Raw genomic sequence first — 17,878 nt, 5'->3', positions numbered from 1 at the left:
AGATCGCCTCAGACACACTGTAGCTTGTGCATTAAACAGAGATCTAGGTGCATCCGAAGTAGCATGAGCAAAAAACGATGTGACTCAGTGGGTATTTTCCTTCAAGGCTGGGTGAACTTCGGAGGGAATTGTTACACTCAACAGGCAAGTAGGACATTATATTACTGTTTACATAAAACATCTTTCTTTGTTCCACTGACAGTGGCTTGAGGCTCAGAACCAGGGATGAGGTTCATGCTTGAGTTGGCAAACTAACTAAAGACTAAAATAGGAACATAGCAAACAATGGACCAAGGCGCTGGGGAGAGAAAATAAATGTTTGCAGTGCAGAGAGTGCAGAGGATGAGGGAAAACAGGAAGAGAGGAAAGCGACCCTAGATTATTAAATCATACTAGATTATACATTTGAATTGTAGTCAGATTTACACTGGAGACTATAGGCTGGTGTGTATGAGTCTGTTTGTGTGTATGTATGTGTGTGCGCAGAGGGCAGCCACCCATATTAGTCAGGTCAGTGGCTGTCTCATGGGGCGCCTGAGGACACACTGTTAGTTTATCTGGCTGGCTGAACATAGCTGCACACAACAGCACAGGTCCGCCAAAGCAACTATACTACTTAAAAAGGGCTCTGCTGTGTGGGTGATAACCTTGTTTTCATACGGCTTGTGCATTCAAGATTACACAGAATTAGGATGCACCCCACTGACAAGCCAGAAGGGGAAAACCCTCAGAGGAGCCAAAGGGAGCAGCAGCACCAAACACTCAAGTCGAATCCTGCTGATAAAAAGTGAAGCTGTGAACACACACTACACTAGATTTTAGTCTTAATTTAGTTATTCCAACTCATTTCAGTGATTCTCCCTTAGTAAGAAAACATTTGGAGGAGTTAGGATGAATGCTCAGCTTCACTATCATGCCAGCTGAAAGGACTTAACTTTCAGGCTCTCTGATTGGTATTATAAGGCATGAGTCATCAGGGCAGATACTTCCTCAAAATCATGACTAAGTAAAAAAAAAAGAAAAAGAAACTTTCTCAAAAATAATGATTTAGTATCTCAAAATAATGAATATATTTCTTACATTTTCATGTAAAAGCTTCAGATGTTTTTCCACATTAGATTTTGTTGGCTATTGTAATCCAGTTATCACCACATCCCAGGCTGGTCAGGATTACAACTAACTACAATGGATTTAGGAAGAATAGGTCTTTCCCAATCTTTTTGCACAATTTTCATGAATATTGTCAGTGTCAGTGCACACACAAATACCCACCCTCTGCAAAATGTGTGGTGCTGACTCATGTTATCTCTAGTTCTCATGTGGGCTGTATATGTCTGTATAGTTAGAGCAATATTACAAAATAACATCAAATCAAAGCAGCAGTATAGAACGTAGAACTAGAGACTATAATACCAACAGTTAAATGTTTTGCTGTTGCCATTTTTAGAAAAAACAAAAAGGTGAAAACTCTTTGAAAGTGTTTTATTGGCATTACTATAACTATACATTATATATAAACATTACATGAAAGTACACCAGATCTCACAGCATTTGTTCAGTGGTTACTCTCAGGGATTATAACAAACTACTGTTTCGTTATCAGCTTCATCAGAAATTGATTTAATGCTCCTACACAATTCTAGAGGATGTAGTTTCTCTCCTTTGACAATGAAGCTTTATCACTTGTTGATATAAGCAAACTCTATTAGTGGGGTAGTCCCTCTGGACTTTTCCCATTTCACATCTTCAGTTTGCTTGATTAGTGCTGTAGCAGCTACTGTCCTGGAATGTTAGTCAGTAAATAATCAGCATGTCGCATAACATCTGAGGCTTTCTGACATCTAGCAGTTGCTTGAATCACTGGTTCTGTCTGCTGGCTAACTGGTAAATGAAAAATTCCTATGTATAACGCAAAATTTGTCCTGTATGCCAGGACTCTTTCTTAGCCTTTCCTCTGGGTGAAGTTGTGGTGCATCTAATGCAGAAAATACTGTAGCTCTGGAATCTGTCATACCCAAATTGTTTTTATTCTTTCTAGTCTTTCTAAGATAAATCTAACTCAATATTCTACAACTTTGCTGCTCAGAAGTAACATCAAAATATCTCAGGGATCTTCTTCTCCACATTATTTTCTCTTGTCTAGTCTCAGACAGTCTGTGTCCAATGTGCCCTCTCAGGCTAAAAATCAATTCGGCTCGTGAATCATGAAAAAACATGAGAATCTGTCTCAGAGTCGCCAGCTAGCTCAGACTCATTTATCAATCCAGTTTCAGAATGAACATTTTCCATAAGCCATGCCTGGGGCAGTGCTTAGGAGTCCCAGGTGTGCTCTGATGCACCTGTTTAGTCTCTGGCATTAAAGACTATTTCATTGCACGCACATATAAGCTCATTTACCCTGTAAAATGATTTTGAAAAGACACATGAACAGGCATAAAATGAAAGAAAAAACTAAGTAAATTCCGTGTTCTGTGTGTGCGGTGTGTGTGTGTACATTGAGGAGATGAGAGCTGAATGTCTGTTGGGAGACAGCAGATGGCCAGGGCTCACCCTGTAGGCTCTCTCCTCTCGTCGGTCTGCTTGGCAGTGGGCCTGTCATGTTAACTGGTCTCAACCAAAACCTTGAACTGCATCCAGAGTACACAATAAAATAACTTAATGAACTTTTGTCTAATATCAGTTAGTCTGTTGATTGCTGATATGATGATGGTTCCTCCCTGACCAAGGCTACAGAAAACCATAATGAAGTTTATAAATCTGCATTTTTTTTTCTTCGTTGATTTTATTTTTTAAACATATTCTTCATTTAGGCTGACTATACAATCTGAGCATTGGTTGTATAAGATGGGTCACTCTGCCTCGTAGAGTTTTTAATATGTATTAACACTTTAATATTTTGGCAAGAACATTTAAAAACATTAAAAAGATTTAGTATTGGCACAAAATACACCTCTTTCACTTGTTTCAGTCTAAAAATATTAGTTTCACCACTGGCCTTTGAAAACACACAAACTGCTCTCATTTTCAAGTAAAGCACCCCTTAAAAGAGTTTATAAGTAATAACCAATTGCTTTAGTAATGGTCAATAAACAATTTGCTAATTCTTTATAAATCAATATTCAATTGATAATATTGCCATTTTATTAATGGCTGTATGACTTATTTTCTAATGAGCCATATAGTACTAGTAAAGGATTTATTAACTATTAAAATCATTCCATCCTCATAAATCCTGTGCCTTATTTCAAAGGGGTAAACACCAGCGAAAAGTCCAACCTAAAGTGTTGTTATTAATAGCCTCTGATCTATAAAGAATTATTAATTAATTTATTAACTATTAATTAAGCTGTTAGTTACAACTCATTAACCCTTTAAAAGGGTGCATTTTTAGAAACTAGAACTGTAAAACCTTTGTTTAAGTAAACCTGAGCTAAAAAGTTGAGCATACTTGTTTTGTTTGTTTGCTTACATCGATTGACCCTTTAGAGGCAGCACAAAGTGGACCAAAAATATCTCCCAGTACTTTTAGGTATTTCAGAATATATTCAGATGTGTTTCTGCACAGCTGTGGCTTTGACCGTCACAGTCTGACAGCAGATGTCTGGCAAACCAAAGGTGGCTCATACTGTGCTTTGGCGCACACTTAAAATGGATTTAGTTCAACAAACTCTGCTGTACAGGTATTAGATGTGACAGGAAGTGAATGTGCAAGTCACATTGATCTCAACATGCTGTTGACTCTCCTGATGTGTGCTGAAAGATGGTGCAAAATTAAACTCATGGGCCACTGGTTGCAGCAGTTCTGATAACACTGTAATTGCTGGCATCTCAGAACACAGCCACATTGCCGCAAGTAGGTCCAACAGGGCAAAACACAGCACCTGTCAGATAATTTTACAGGTTGTAAACAAGCCTCCAATTTAGCCAGAGTAGCTGGCACCCAGTTTATTTTGGAGGTTAAACTTAAAGTGAGCTCACTGTAGTATTGCTAATAATCCCTCATTATACAGGAAAACCACAAAACTACAGCAAAACCTGTAGAATTGAAGCAGGAAGTCCGTCCATAAATAGACATTTTGGGTAATAATTTTAATGTTCACTGATGTTTTCTCTTCCAAATAAGCTGCACAGTCAACCCCTTAATATAACCACCGGGTTGGTCTTACCGCTTCTATATTAGTTTTAGTCTGACTTCTAGGTTAGTCTGACTTCTCTTTAGCGATATGACTGTGTTCTTGGATCTCAGCAACTGAAAACCCAGGTTGTATTGAATTAGCCATGTGGTGGGTTAGGGTTAGGGTTACAAAAGACAAAAGTGTGTGAATGGGTATGTGCAAGTGATACAGTGAGAGAGTGTCCCTAAGGCAAGTTAATTATGCATTACAAGTAATTGAAATACGCACCCTTTTCATTCATTCTTTGCTGCTGTGGGACTCAACAAAGCAACTAATAATTCTCAATAAAAGCTAGTTATTTCAGTAGGGAAACTGTGGTCACTTGTTCGTCCAGCATTCTGTAGATATGGCCATGGGAATATTTATCTTCTACACCTAACTACAAAATACACTTTGGCAACCAGACCCATAGACATTTTCTGAGGCTCATTCCAAACATGTTCCAGTGTGGTGGTTGTGACTTCAAGGTTTTCTTGCAAGCTTCAAACAAAACACTCAATGATAAACTGATACTAAAACTAAGAGCATATATACACAATGTAACAAGGAATCATATTATGCAATGGTTATCAAAATCTCAGTACTTATTCACACAAGCCAACATGTAAAATTGCAGTAGGTTAAGTGAACAGTCAGAGATGCTTGTTATTCATTTCGGAAAACACGCTGTTTCCATTGTCCTTTTGCTCATGCCTTTCCCACAACCTCTGACTGATGGTGTTTGAAATGAAGTCCTTTTCACAGGTATGGGTGCATTTACATATAAAAGTATTGTGCTGTGTGAAATGACGGCAGAGGCTCACGTGGCTCCTCTCAGTACTATGTCTTTTCTGGCGTTAGCTTGTTGGTGGAGAAGAGAATGACGAGAATGAAGTGTAGATTCAGGCCAGTCCTTCCTGCTCGCTTGTCAGCCGCATTTAGGTTTGCTCCTCCATTAGAGGCGCAGTGCTTAAACCTAAAATCATATCCATAGTGACATGCAGCTCCAGCGGAAGTGTTGTAACCCAATCCCAGGGAGATTTTTGTGCCTTTGCGAGTTTCAAGACAGATGGTGAGGCCTTGTACAGAGGTTTTATGTCCTCTTTTTTCAGGCAATCTGCACTGGTTCTCCCTGATTTCTCTGCTGCTGTTGCATTCCTTTGTGTTGCACTGTGAAAGTGCACCGCCTTGATTCGTATGACATTGTCTCCGCTCCCCACTTTGCCCTCTCCTGTGCCCCTCCGTGCCTTGCGTACAGATCCAATCAGTGAAACATGACACCAGGAAATAGAGCGTAATTCTGTGGTACCTGCTGTCCTCAGAGGAATCTTTGCTCATGTACAGAGCTGCTACACAGACTGAAACATCAAAACCATCCAGCTCCATGTCTGAGTGTTTTCAACATCAGTGAGCATGTAGAACAAACAGGATCACTACAAAGATGGCAGTCTTTACATCAGTTATTTTGGTCAAAGCAGGATAGAGAGTATTTGATTATAGCAATATAAGCTTAGGTAAACATGATGCACATATGTGAGCGAGTACTGTATCTACAAAAACACCGTAGGACACAATTTTCCACAAAAAAGGTGACTTTTGTGTATTTCTATCATGAACCAGTCTGTAAACAAAATCTCCTTTACATAAGCCCACTGCTTTTGCCTCTTACCACCATCTGTTCATCAAGTTCCCACTATTATTAGAATATCATTATATTATTAGGCACAGAACGCCACCTAGAATAACATATAATCCCCAAATAAGCTATGAACCAGGGTGTGCTTAGGTACAATATATACATATGTGGAGAACATCCTCTACAGCACAATGTGATTACTGGAAGCCCCTGGCTGTTCCGTAAAGCTGCAGTCACTGTGGCAAGTTATGTGGCAAGTTATCTCATAATTGACACGGTGTTCAGGCACAGACATCAGATGGAGGTGTATATGTAGACAAACACAAGCAGCAGGAGGTTGAGCACGATGCCGATGACTCCTAACACAGCCAGGAACCTCTCCTCTGGTGTGCTCAGGTGTGGACTTGTTAGGTCCATGTAAAACTTTTTGATTCTACTAACTACAGAGACTAATATTTAGTAATGAGCGATCATCTGTACATCTGTACTGATGCTCTTCAAGTAGATTTTACGGTGCCCAGGAGCCGATGGGCCCAAGGGTCCCTCTGTTGATAATTCACTTGGCAGTTTTGGTCCTTATCTAGTCTTAGCAGTGTACCACCCTTCCCTATCTACTCAGTTGGTCAAGTTAACGCATAGTGCTGAGTTTGTCAGACTATTTTGATACATTTAACTGGCAGTGACTGTATCTTAAAACCATAGAGGAGCAAGATTAAAAAAAAACAACAGAAACCATAGACTTTCACAGAGTTATGAGACAAAAAGGCAAATGCAACACAGTCAGACGTGACCACCATCAAATCAAAGACACATCAGAGCTTCACCAGCAGTCACAGAGATACTATGCCAAGGTCATGGATCAGTACGATTATAGACACATATAACCGTTACTAGACTGGACACGCTGTCAGCAGTCATTTGACATATGGATATGTGAAATTGTTTTGAAATGTGAAGGTACAGTTTAAAAGTGATACAGATAATTCCACTTGTAGCTCCTGTTCTGTGATGAGCACTAGTCTTTAGGTAACGGAGCAGAGCTGTCTTAAGGGATAAGCAGTAATGCAGGTGTAGATAAATATGGCTACTATCCAGCTGAACACGCTGCCAATGATCCTCACATCTCAGCAGTTACTCTGCATAATCAAACCCTCCAAGTATATAAATACTTGAAGAGGAGGGTGGGAAGTGTGGAGCAGAGTTGGGGACAATGCCAGCATCTCTTGTCCAAGGAAACCTTAGGTGACGGAGGTGTAGATGTAGACAAATATGACCACTAAAAGATTGAGGACAGTTCCGATGATGCCCAGCACGGCTAGAATTCGCTCCTCGCGGTCGTTCGTGGAGTCTTCCTCTCTTGCGTGAGCGCTGCAGACATAGCGGCTGCCGGGGACCATGGTTACCATCACAGAACCCCACCCCCACAGGGCGCGACGCCTGGAGACAGGGGAGACAGAGGCGAAGGGGGGGGGGCAAAGTTGAAATGAGAGCAGAGGAGAGAGGCAAATGGAAAAAGGAGGGGGAAGAGGAAAAAAACAGGTCAATTATATCTGACACATAGTAGCTGAAAATGGTCCCTCATATTTTCAGTTGCAAACTTTTTCCTGCATGCATTTGGGCATTGAATATTTATCACAGGAAGGTAAAAAGTTCAAAGTCAGTGGAGAATGAAATGAATCTTTTGTCTACTGTCTGACCTATATCTTCACCAAAAGCAGAAATTTATGCCACTTCAAAACTTTTCTTCTTCTTTTCTTTCTTCCATATCTCTTATTCTTGTAGATCTTTTGTCCTCCTTGTCCCCCCTTCTCGCCCTACATCTTGTTTTCTTCGCTCTTTTTCACCTTTCTACTCCTCGGCTCACTTGTTCCCACCTCTTACCTCTTTTCACCACCTGTTCTTCTTTCCCTCATATTTCCTCATTTCTTTCGCATCCCACTGATGGCAAGACAAGTCTAACTAAACAAGACAACATCCGACACAATGCCAACAACATCTAGCTTTTTAAAGGGCTTGTTCTGTTTATTGTCCATTCCTTCTCTTGTTCACCTTATTTATAGTGCCCACTCACTCTTTTCTTTTGTCTTATATAATGTTCTTACCCACTTTTCTGAACTATTCTAACTCCTGTACACCCTCTGTTGATAAAGAAATATACATCATATGAACATCCATGCTCTAGTGTGATATGTCACAATATTTCAATTAAAACTTAAAATTCCTCAACGTTGTCTATAGTCATCTAGTCTATAAACTTAATTCTACTTATCATTCTTTGTTCATTCTCTTCATACATTTATTCCCCTTTTCCTCTGTCGTTGAGCATTACTGCTGATGTGGGATCAATGGTGTCCGTTAAAAATGAATGAGGTCAGATGCTGATGAGGAAATTATCTGCAGTCCCCTGAGACAGTTTGGGAGCACCAAGGGAAAGCAAGGTTAGGATGAGGATAGTACGAGTGTCTGTGTGTGTGTGTGTGTGTGTGTGTGTGTGTGTGCGTGTGAGAGGGAGAGTGCTAAAATGAGTATGACTCCTGGGCTTTATGCAGGATTTGAGATTTCCACTACATTGAGCCATCCATAATTAGGTGGATGGTCAATTACCCTTTCCAGTGTTGTCAATAATTCACCTCCTCCCAATAAAAGCATAGATAAATATAGATCATAGAAAATATATGGTTTTATGATGTATTATTGTGGATAATCACACATACTCCCTGAGTCAACTTACTGTAATCAGCTTAGTGCAATCAAAAACTAAGTTAGTGTAATCAGAAATACTATAATCTAAGACTCTGGCATGCACATAAATGTCAATGCTAAACAGATAATCCCTCAAAGGTTTCTCTTCTCCCTCACACCTTGTCTTTTCTTTACCCTACACACTTGTTGTTCTATCTTTTTATTTTGTTGGTGTGCTGGGTAAACATTTCAACACCCAACAGCTGTTGTGGCAGCCCAGGGGTATGTGTGTCTATGTGTGTGTGTGTTAATGTATGTAGAGTAAGGACTGGGACATGGCATCTTTTGATGCAGCTCAGCCATTCAGCAGTGTAACATGATTACTTCCAACCCAATTAGAGGGGATGCATGGCACACCTCAAAAAAAAAAAAAAAAAAAAGATAGTCTAGAAAAAAATGAGAAAAGAGCTAAAAGAGGAGAAAAAACAAAGAGGAGCAAATAATAAAGGAAAGTACAATAGAAACGAGAAATTTGAGATAATTTGCTGCTATACACGGATATACTGTAGATCTTAGGTGTGTACCATGGTACAGCATTGAAGATAAACTGTATGGTTTACATTCACTCTGGAGCTCTGGAAGAAAATGCTCTAACACTCTAACCACTTGTTAGAGCGCCTCCCACTTTACCCACTTAAATCATCACATGAAACTGAACCCTGGTTTTGGTGTGCTTCAAGCCATCAGAGACAAACCTGGGCATCAGTTTATACAAGCTCTATTATACAGGATGAACTCTGTTACATGTGCTGTAAATTGACCAACAGCACAATGCAGTCCAGAAAACTAGCTGCCACCAAATGCTACATGTGCAGCAGGATGTTACATACAGTAGAAACACTTCCCCAAGGTGTTGTATCTGTCAGATGTCAGACTATTGGCTTTTTGGAGCACCATAACTATAAAATGTTCACATTAAACAATGTGTGCAAGTAACAGTTTGAGGACCTCTCAATACAACTGCGTTATATCCTTGTCTGAACTTTGATTATGCCTAAGTTCAATACCTAGAATTATTATCATTTATTCTAGTCCACTTGCCGTTTCCATGCCCTCTTTCTTATCTCCTTTAAAGGTTCTGTGGACATCGAAACAACACAGTGACCTGAGAGGATATTTGTTTTTTTCCTCTTTGTTTGCTGTCAGTAGAATTGCAAGGATTCCCCTAGGCTTTTACAGCAATTACATTTCAACATGTCTTTTATAATGTGAGTGCATAAACATTGTGAATGTGCATTTGTGTGCATATATATGCCGTGAGTCAGTGGGAAGCTTGAGAGAAAAAGCACGGGTTTTCACATGTACATACCACTGTTACATACTGTATACGTAGTAAACTGCAGTACTCAAACTGCATTCACAAGCTTGAGACCACTACTGCTGCAAGAACATGTACTCTTTCTCTTCTACTCAACCTCTTCCCTCCTCCCCTACCACTCTTCAAGAACATACATCTTAATGAACCACAGCAGCTCAAGCATTTAGTCAATTCAAATTAATATTTGAATACATGTATATCCACGCTATTTCACTCAGTTACACCTTTACCATTCCACCACATGATTGTAACAAAAGAGCAGGAGGAATGATGAAAATCTGAATATTTTCCTCATGAACTCAGGTAAAAGCCATTACTGGCATATTTTTTAAATTAAATCTCATGTTTGCCCATTTCAGCCTGAGGGGTTAGTTAAAAACATCTCCTGGCACTGGAATGAAGCAGTAATCAGACTTTGACTCTAATCCTACTAAATAACTAACTAAAAAAATAAAGCTGTGTGTCCTAATTGTGACTGTATGTTCAGCTTTTCTCATGCAAACAAAGCATTACTTTGGGAAAACATTAAAGTAATTTTAAAGCAATCCTTTCTTCTGCATATTTGTGTTAGTATTTTACAAGTCACAAATATTATTCTAAGCTTGTTTTAGAGCAAACAATGAGGACACTGTGCAGTGCAGTAAAATTGCACAGTAGCACTGGGAAATTCACCAGCGGCCTCCACACTGAATGAGCAACGCAAGGCAGTCTGCCCCATGAAACTCATGCATAATGTTCACCATAATTGGTGCAGATAGCTGCTCTGCTTATTTCTCTGTCATATTAATTTATGTAGGGTGTGATATAAATTCCCTGTGGAGAGTCCATCTGCAGGGCAGTGCACATTACTGTAGGAGAGGTTACATTGAGATTCACTACCAACATAATCTCACTATCTTTAATGGAAATAAGAGCTTAGGAGATGCATATTTTAAATTACACCAGGATAAAAGTTAATAATTACTTAAAGTAATATCCTTTTTTTCCCCAAAAAGTTTCATTTTGGTGCAGGTAAATGTGAGCAGTTACATAATTAGTGTTTCCCAAAACTAAAACACAAACACAACGTTTAATTTTAGGTCTCATTAGCAAGATTTCAATGAGAGGAGCTTTTTGGAGGGCAGTGCAACCCCTGGGTGACAGCACTGCCTGAGAAGTCCTCCTCAGGGGACATGGGCTCACCACCAGGGGTCTGAATTGAATTATTTAATGAGGAAACTATTTCCAGTAGTACTGCACAGACAGGACAGAATTACTATCTTTTGCAAATAGTTTGGTGACTGCATAAATTACAGGATTTGTGGAGGAACTGATAAATATGTTTTCTGCCTGTAGCCATCATTTTATGGAACTTAATTACTCCTTCAGTTGGCATAGGTGTCCCCATGAGCCTCCATGGCTTTTATTGTCAGCGTGTTGGTATCCATGTACTAAACAATCTTGGTAACATTCAGAAATAAAACACAAAAATACATAGGTAGTTAGATAGATGTAGGGGGTAGTAGTGTGTATTAGTTATGAGTCAAGGTTATGTGAGATGACAACAACCTTTAAATATGAGCCTTCAGGGAGAAATCCCATGGAACATTAATGAGCTCAAATTTATTAAGACAGATAGAGGACAAACAGAGATAGACAGTTAAACACTCGAGAGCATGAGACAAGAAACAGACTGAGTAATAGGCAGCCAGAAAAAGACATTCAGTACAAACATGCAGACATAATTAGAGGCAGACCCGTCAAAATGCTGCACTGTTATGCCCCATCTAATGTTAGCATCCAAACCACGAGCTTATAACTGCATTGACTGTCCCATCACTAACACTGTGGAAAGAAAGAAATGTAGAAACAGAAATAAAAATAAACCAGAGGTAGATAAAAAAATTGAAGAAAGGAAGGGCACAGAAAATTGTTAGAGGACGGAAGAAAAGATAGAAGTTTGAAACTTTGGAAAATTCAGATGTCTGGGGGAGGACAGTGTGTAGCGTGTTTGGGTATTTCGTGAACCCTTAAATAGCAGAAACCTTTCCCTGCACGATGCTTTAATGGTCTTGATCTTTGTGTGAAACATTAGCCAAAGGTTGACTAGACTAGTCTCCACATTCTGTAATTACACAAACACACATACACACACATACACACACACACATTTCACCTCATGTGTACCCTTAATTTGTACTTCTAATCTCCATGCATATTTCATTCATTTTGTAATAGAAGATTATACCATATTTACATTTATAATGCATGCTCTCATGTCACGATTATCTGTATCCTCAAGAGCTCCTCGTTAGAGTGACTATACAGTAAAAAAAAACCTACAGATACCCTCATGTGAACCCAGATTATCCATTCCTGCAGTGTTGATCCAGTGCTGAATGTCCTCATAGTTTTTACTTGAACTGACTGGCATGGACTCCAATGCTGTTAATGAGCAACGCACAGTGCATAAAGAGTTTTGTCTACTTCATCAACTTTGGTGGCTATAATGTACATTCACACACTAATGGTTTTAAGGCAACAACAAGCAATATATGTTTCAAGGAGCAGCTCAGCAATGTGTCCCAAGAGTTGGGATGGATGTATTATTTGCATTATTGTGTAATGTTGTGGCAATATTGTGGATTTAACATGGAATACAAATCAGACCCCTCAAAAGACTGAGTCACACTAGATCAACTCAAGTGCTTTTTCTGGCCAGCAGTCACAGCCAGCGCAGGGCTGATGGTAGCTGGGATAGCAGCAAATGTGCATTTTGTTTCCCCTCGAAAAGAAGTTTTGAAAGCAATGAATTTCATTTTGTTTCCCCACAGTCACCAGCACCATCACCTGTGCCACATGGCTGGCAGCTGTTTGCCATCACTGAGCCATCAAAGATGGAATGTTTCTTTGTTTTTGCTTTTTAAATTGAGTTCTCCCTTGGCAGACTGTGCTGAGTTTATCAGGTGCACATGCAGCAGTGATCAGAGAAAGAAGGAATTGCAGGTATTGATTGGAGTCATTGATTGGTTGTGTTATTGACTCCGCAGAAAGTCTCAATCAATGATCTTACAGTTTTTGTGTTTGCTACAATACAGACACTGCTCAGTCTTTGCAGAGATCAATGACACACTGCTGCTGCTGAAAGATATCTTTTTGCATGGTTAGCAGTAAGACAGAATCATTATTGTCTGAATCCCACATATAAAAACATACATGCTTCACATAAATTCACAAAGCCTCTTGTTGCTTCTGCCTCCAGCTGTGTCCGTCTCTGATGCACACACTCAGAAAGACACACACACACACGGAGCGATGGTGTGGGAACCAGATCCGTATGACACTAGAACGTTCCACAGCGTCATTACGAGCTCGAGGCCGGTGCTGTTAGAATACGAGGCCAGCAGCCATGAAGTGACTGTCACTTCTCCTCAGCCACAGCCCTGCTTCCTCCATGTTTGTGTGTGTGTGTGTGTGTGTGCGTGTGTGCGTTTGGGTGCTTTATGTGTGTGAGAAAGATCGAGAGAGGGTAAGGGAGAAGAGAGTGCTTACTGTAAGACCATGTATAGGGTGCATTCACGACAGCAAAATGTATCTGGTGAGAGAGAGACCTGTGTGTGTGTGTGTGTGTGTTTGGCTCAGTTTTTAAATAGTCCCTCTTTTCAGGTGATAGAGTTGAAGAATTAAGATCTTTAAGTCATTAAGCCATTAGAGAAATTATCCTCATAAAACAAAGGATACAAAGAACCTGCTGAAGCAAAGGTAGCTTTGAATGGCTCAGTTTGAAACTGTATTTTTGCACAAACAACATGGTAACTGATACCTCTGGTTTGTTTTCTGGAACAAGAAGATTGAAGTGTCTGCTTGGCTATATGGCATTTAGATAGGTACTCAAGAAGTCTATGACACTTTGAGAGGTTCTCAGCTTGAACACTCTTGTAAAATAAGAAAAGTAATATCACCCTACTGTATGTGATGCATTCGCTGCTGTGGTAACAAATACGTTTCTCACGCCTGACAACAAACTCACAACAATTAAAAGCCCTCTGTATCATCCAGAGGCAATAAGCGTGTTTTACAAGCTAAAATATTCCTGATTTCAGCTTCAGACTTCATGAAATCATAATTTTGAGTTTTTTCTCATTGGGGGAAATTGGGAGAATTTTCCCAGATATTAACCAGCCATTAGCAAGCCTTATACAACAGTAGAGGTGTGTCCTCTGGTAAATAATGTGTCGGATGTAGCTGATATTATGTACATCATGCCATTTAACAACCATCAGTTGATGCTGATACATCACTCCAATTCGTTGATTTATAAGAATTTATGAAAGGCACAGACAAAATTTGTGTCTGTACATGGGAACATATTACAAATTACAAAGGAGTGTATGAAACTGTAGTTGACTTAGTTTTCATTCAGGTGCCAGGCTGGATGTCATGTGACCCACTGGGCACCCGCATCACGTGACCCTACACTAAACTGTTTGAGTGGAAATGTGGATGAGAACATGATATGAGCCACTGAACCTAGGTCTCATTTGGGCTAAGATCCAATCCCACATCCAATAACATGAACTATCTTAATAATCCTGAACTCTGATCCTTCTAACTGACCTTTCACCTTTGACCTTGGTCATCCTCCTGAGGGTATATGATGCACATTGGTGGATACACAGTGTACATGAACTCACACATATGCAGAGACTCTGACACACATAGCCATGAAAGTGTACCATTCAAGCAGAGATGTGTACTCACCACACATTGCACCAGGGGGGCAGCCAGAGACTCCTTTCTTTCTTCTCTTTATCTGAGCATGTTGTCAGTTTTTTCTTCTCGTCCGTCCTGCTGGTTTCTTTCAGCTCCCTCCTCTCCTCCTCCTCCCCCTCCCTGTCCCCCCTCTCACCACTGCTGTTCAGGTCCAGCTCTGTCGCTGGTGGGGAGAATCCAGGCAACACACACGTGCACAAACGCAAACACACACTCACACGCGCATACACACAGCTCCAGGCGACGCTTTGAAAATACACTCAGACACAGCTGGGATCCAAGCTCGGTGCGCGCGCACACACACACACACGCACGCACACTGACACACCTCTACACCCACACCCACACAAGCATAGTGCACAAACACAGCTGAGTTCCTTGACGGTCCTTACACCCCCATGCAGCCACACGCACACACATAGACACGCAGCTGGTCTCTCCGCAGCTGGATGGAGACTGTGGCGTTGTGTCCTCCCACGTTATTGTCGTGATGTTTTGAGGAATCAGTGAGGAGGCAGCCTCTAGCTTAATGCCTTGATAACATTTAGAGCCATCGTGACTTTATTCAGTCATGGAGACAAAAACAAAGTATACATCCTGCCTCCAATTAAAGGATCCCTTTGTGGTGATGCACATCAAAGCGTTTCCACACTTATATTTCCTCAAGCCATGACAGCAAACCCCCATTGGCTAAATCTTTGTAATGAGGGCATTTTCAGAGAGTTAGAGCAGTTCCAATCAGTGCAGGACAGAATAATGAGAGGATACATTTATGAATGCTTCAGCAGTGTTTAGCTCATCGCGTCTGGCAGTGGTGTACCTCAGAGTGGCAGTCAACCCCAAAATATAAATCTGTATTCATCAGCCAGGGCTGGTTCTTGTTCTTGTAGAAAAGGAAAAATTGTTCCAGTCCTGATTTGATCCCTCAAATATTAATTCCCTTCTTGCTTGCTCTTTCCACACATGATAAAGATCCTGTTCTCTCTGTAGCCATTCCACTCTCCCGCAGAAATTGCACAGCTGGCCAAAAAAAAGGAAAAAAAAGAAAGAAAAAAAGAAGCCCTCCAGGAAACCGAGTCTTGTCTAATTTGTAGGTCTTGTCTTAATTTGCAGCAACATCTCAACTTCACCACACTAGGCTGTCCTCTGACACACTTAAACAGCAGTGTAAAAAAAATCCTTTAGAATAAAAAAAAAACAACTGTGTTTCTTCCTTCTGCTTCCCCTTCTGTGGTGCAAGGAGTGAGCTCTTTCCAGAGTGGCCTGTCAGCATCAATATTTAACAGGAACCTCTTGCTGTGTTGCTGTCACAGTTAAAGTTTCCATGTCCCTGTCATTGTGCGTTGGACGACAAGTTCTCTGGTCTGTGGTGTTTTCTGCTCAGGCTCTCTTACTGGCCTTGCTTGGATGTTAAGTTTTGCTCTTACCTAGCCTGATTTGTTCCTTATCCCTATGTCCTGTTCCTTGGTGTTTCCTGTTCCTCTTTAACCTTTCTACTCTCTACCATTTTCCTCCTTCCTGTTGGTTAACCTTCTTGAAGCCTGTCCCTCCCATATGCAAACCTCAGTCATGCTAAGTCCCTATAGCAAGACACAGTCACTCAGGACTTTCTCCCCCGTAGCTGCTCAAGTATTAAGCCTGTCCTTCTGTCCTTTGCAGCTGTGTCCACTTTCCACCCTGCAGCAAACCTTCATTCAACCTTCACTCAACCGGCTTCAGTCATACCAAACCCTCCACTTTTTAAACTCGCCCTCTTCTCGCCTCCCTCTCCCTCCAGCAAGCTGATTCACTCGGCCTATATCTCACTTACTCACCGCCTGCCAGTGTGGCTGCTTCTGTCCTCATCCTGTCCTTCTTCTGTCTAATGACTGCTCAATTCTGGTCAAGTCCTCCTCTATTTTCCCCCTATATCTCTCTCATCGCTCCTCTATCTCCCTCTACCTCCTCTCTTGCATGCAGAATACACAGTATTCTAGCCGCTGTGCTCTGACTCATACAGCTCTCTCTCCTCCCTTTTCCTTCCAGAAGCTTGCAAATGTTCCTCTTGTTTTTTTTTTTTTTTTTGTCTCCTCTCTGTCTAACAATATGCCAGGATCTATTTAGCATTTCTCTTTGTCCCAAAACTCAAAATGATGCCACTGCATCCTGCTGAGACAGATGGAAGGACAGCCTGTGGATAGACTGTCAAGCAGAGAGAGTAAAGGGAAAGAGAGAGTCACACTTTTCCCAAAAGAGGCAGGAGTCTGTCTTTAAATGCTTGTCTGTTTCTCTCTGTGTTCTTGATGCTGCTATTAGTCTCATAGGCTGATTACAGGTGGCTTCTCATCTCCTCTTCGTACAGGAGAAATGTCTTTTTACTTGCTGTGGTTAGTGGTGCAAGTTTGCTCCATTTTTCCTTGAAGTCCATATCTGTGACTCTGTAAAAAAGAAAAGAAAAAGAAGGGTTAAAACAGTGGTAAACGTTCCCTGAAAACACAAAAATACAACAAAAGAGAAGGATTCTCTGAGAGGGAAAGAGAAGAATTGGAGAAGAAGGATGTGGAATAAAAAAAAAAAGAAAGAGATGCCCTCAGGATCTGTGGAAGTGACAGCAGAGGAGATATGGAGGGAGAGAGGAGGAGGGTGGAGATGAGGCAGGGGGAGGAGGGAGGTTGTGGAGAAAAGCTTGTGTGTGGGTGGAATGGCGAGATGATTGTAAGATGGATATGGGGTGAAGCGAGAGGAGGAGCTTGTCAAGGAAGGGAGGGAAGGAGAAGAATGGATGGATGGAGGGATGAGTGGATGGAGGCACGTGGATGTTAGATGGTGAATAGAGGGGGAGAAAGATGGGCATACGCATGGATTTATGGATGGATGGATGAATGGTTTGACAGATTGACTGCTCGTCTATGACACCCAGGAAATCTTATGATGTGGTTGTCATGGAAGTAAAGGCCTCTCCCAGTCTCTATTAGTCAGCTGTTCAAATGATCTTCTCATTTAGAGCTATTTAATATATCTATTTTTTTTTTTACCTGTGTGGGAATCCTGTCGTGCTCTCTCTGACAATGCACTGCTCCTCTCCCCTCTCTTAATTTCTACCTCTCTCATGGATTCTCTCCATCCCTCTGTCTGCTCCTGCAGCCTCAGTCTGTGCTATCACTAAAATGCAGCATCCCTCTTCCCTCCCTCCCTCCTCCTCCTCCTCTCTCTGTCTCTCCCACTCTGTTTCTCTCATTTCCCTCCCTCCCTCCATCGCCCCCTCTCCACTCCCATTCTCTCTATATTTGTCCTTCT

General features: G+C 41.0%; 1 long non-coding RNA gene across 1 annotated transcript; it reads right to left on the bottom strand.

The window, feature by feature from the left end:
• Positions 1-1,468: 1,468 nt before the first annotated feature.
• Positions 1,469-17,092, bottom strand: LOC108888397 (uncharacterized). Its single transcript, XR_001961815.2, has 2 exons — positions 14,591-17,092; positions 1,469-7,227 (listed from the first exon to the last, which is right to left on the bottom strand). It is a non-coding gene; the product is annotated as an uncharacterized LOC108888397 (long non-coding RNA).
• Between the last annotated feature and the right edge of the window lie 786 nt (positions 17,093-17,878).

This window comes from Lates calcarifer, linkage group LG21 (genome assembly GCF_001640805.2).
Source record: "Lates calcarifer isolate ASB-BC8 linkage group LG21, TLL_Latcal_v3, whole genome shotgun sequence".
Classification (NCBI taxonomy): Eukaryota; Metazoa; Chordata; class Actinopteri; family Centropomidae; genus Lates; species Lates calcarifer.
Note: the sequence above shows the minus strand (reverse complement) of the source record. Positions and strands in the feature narration are given on the sequence as shown.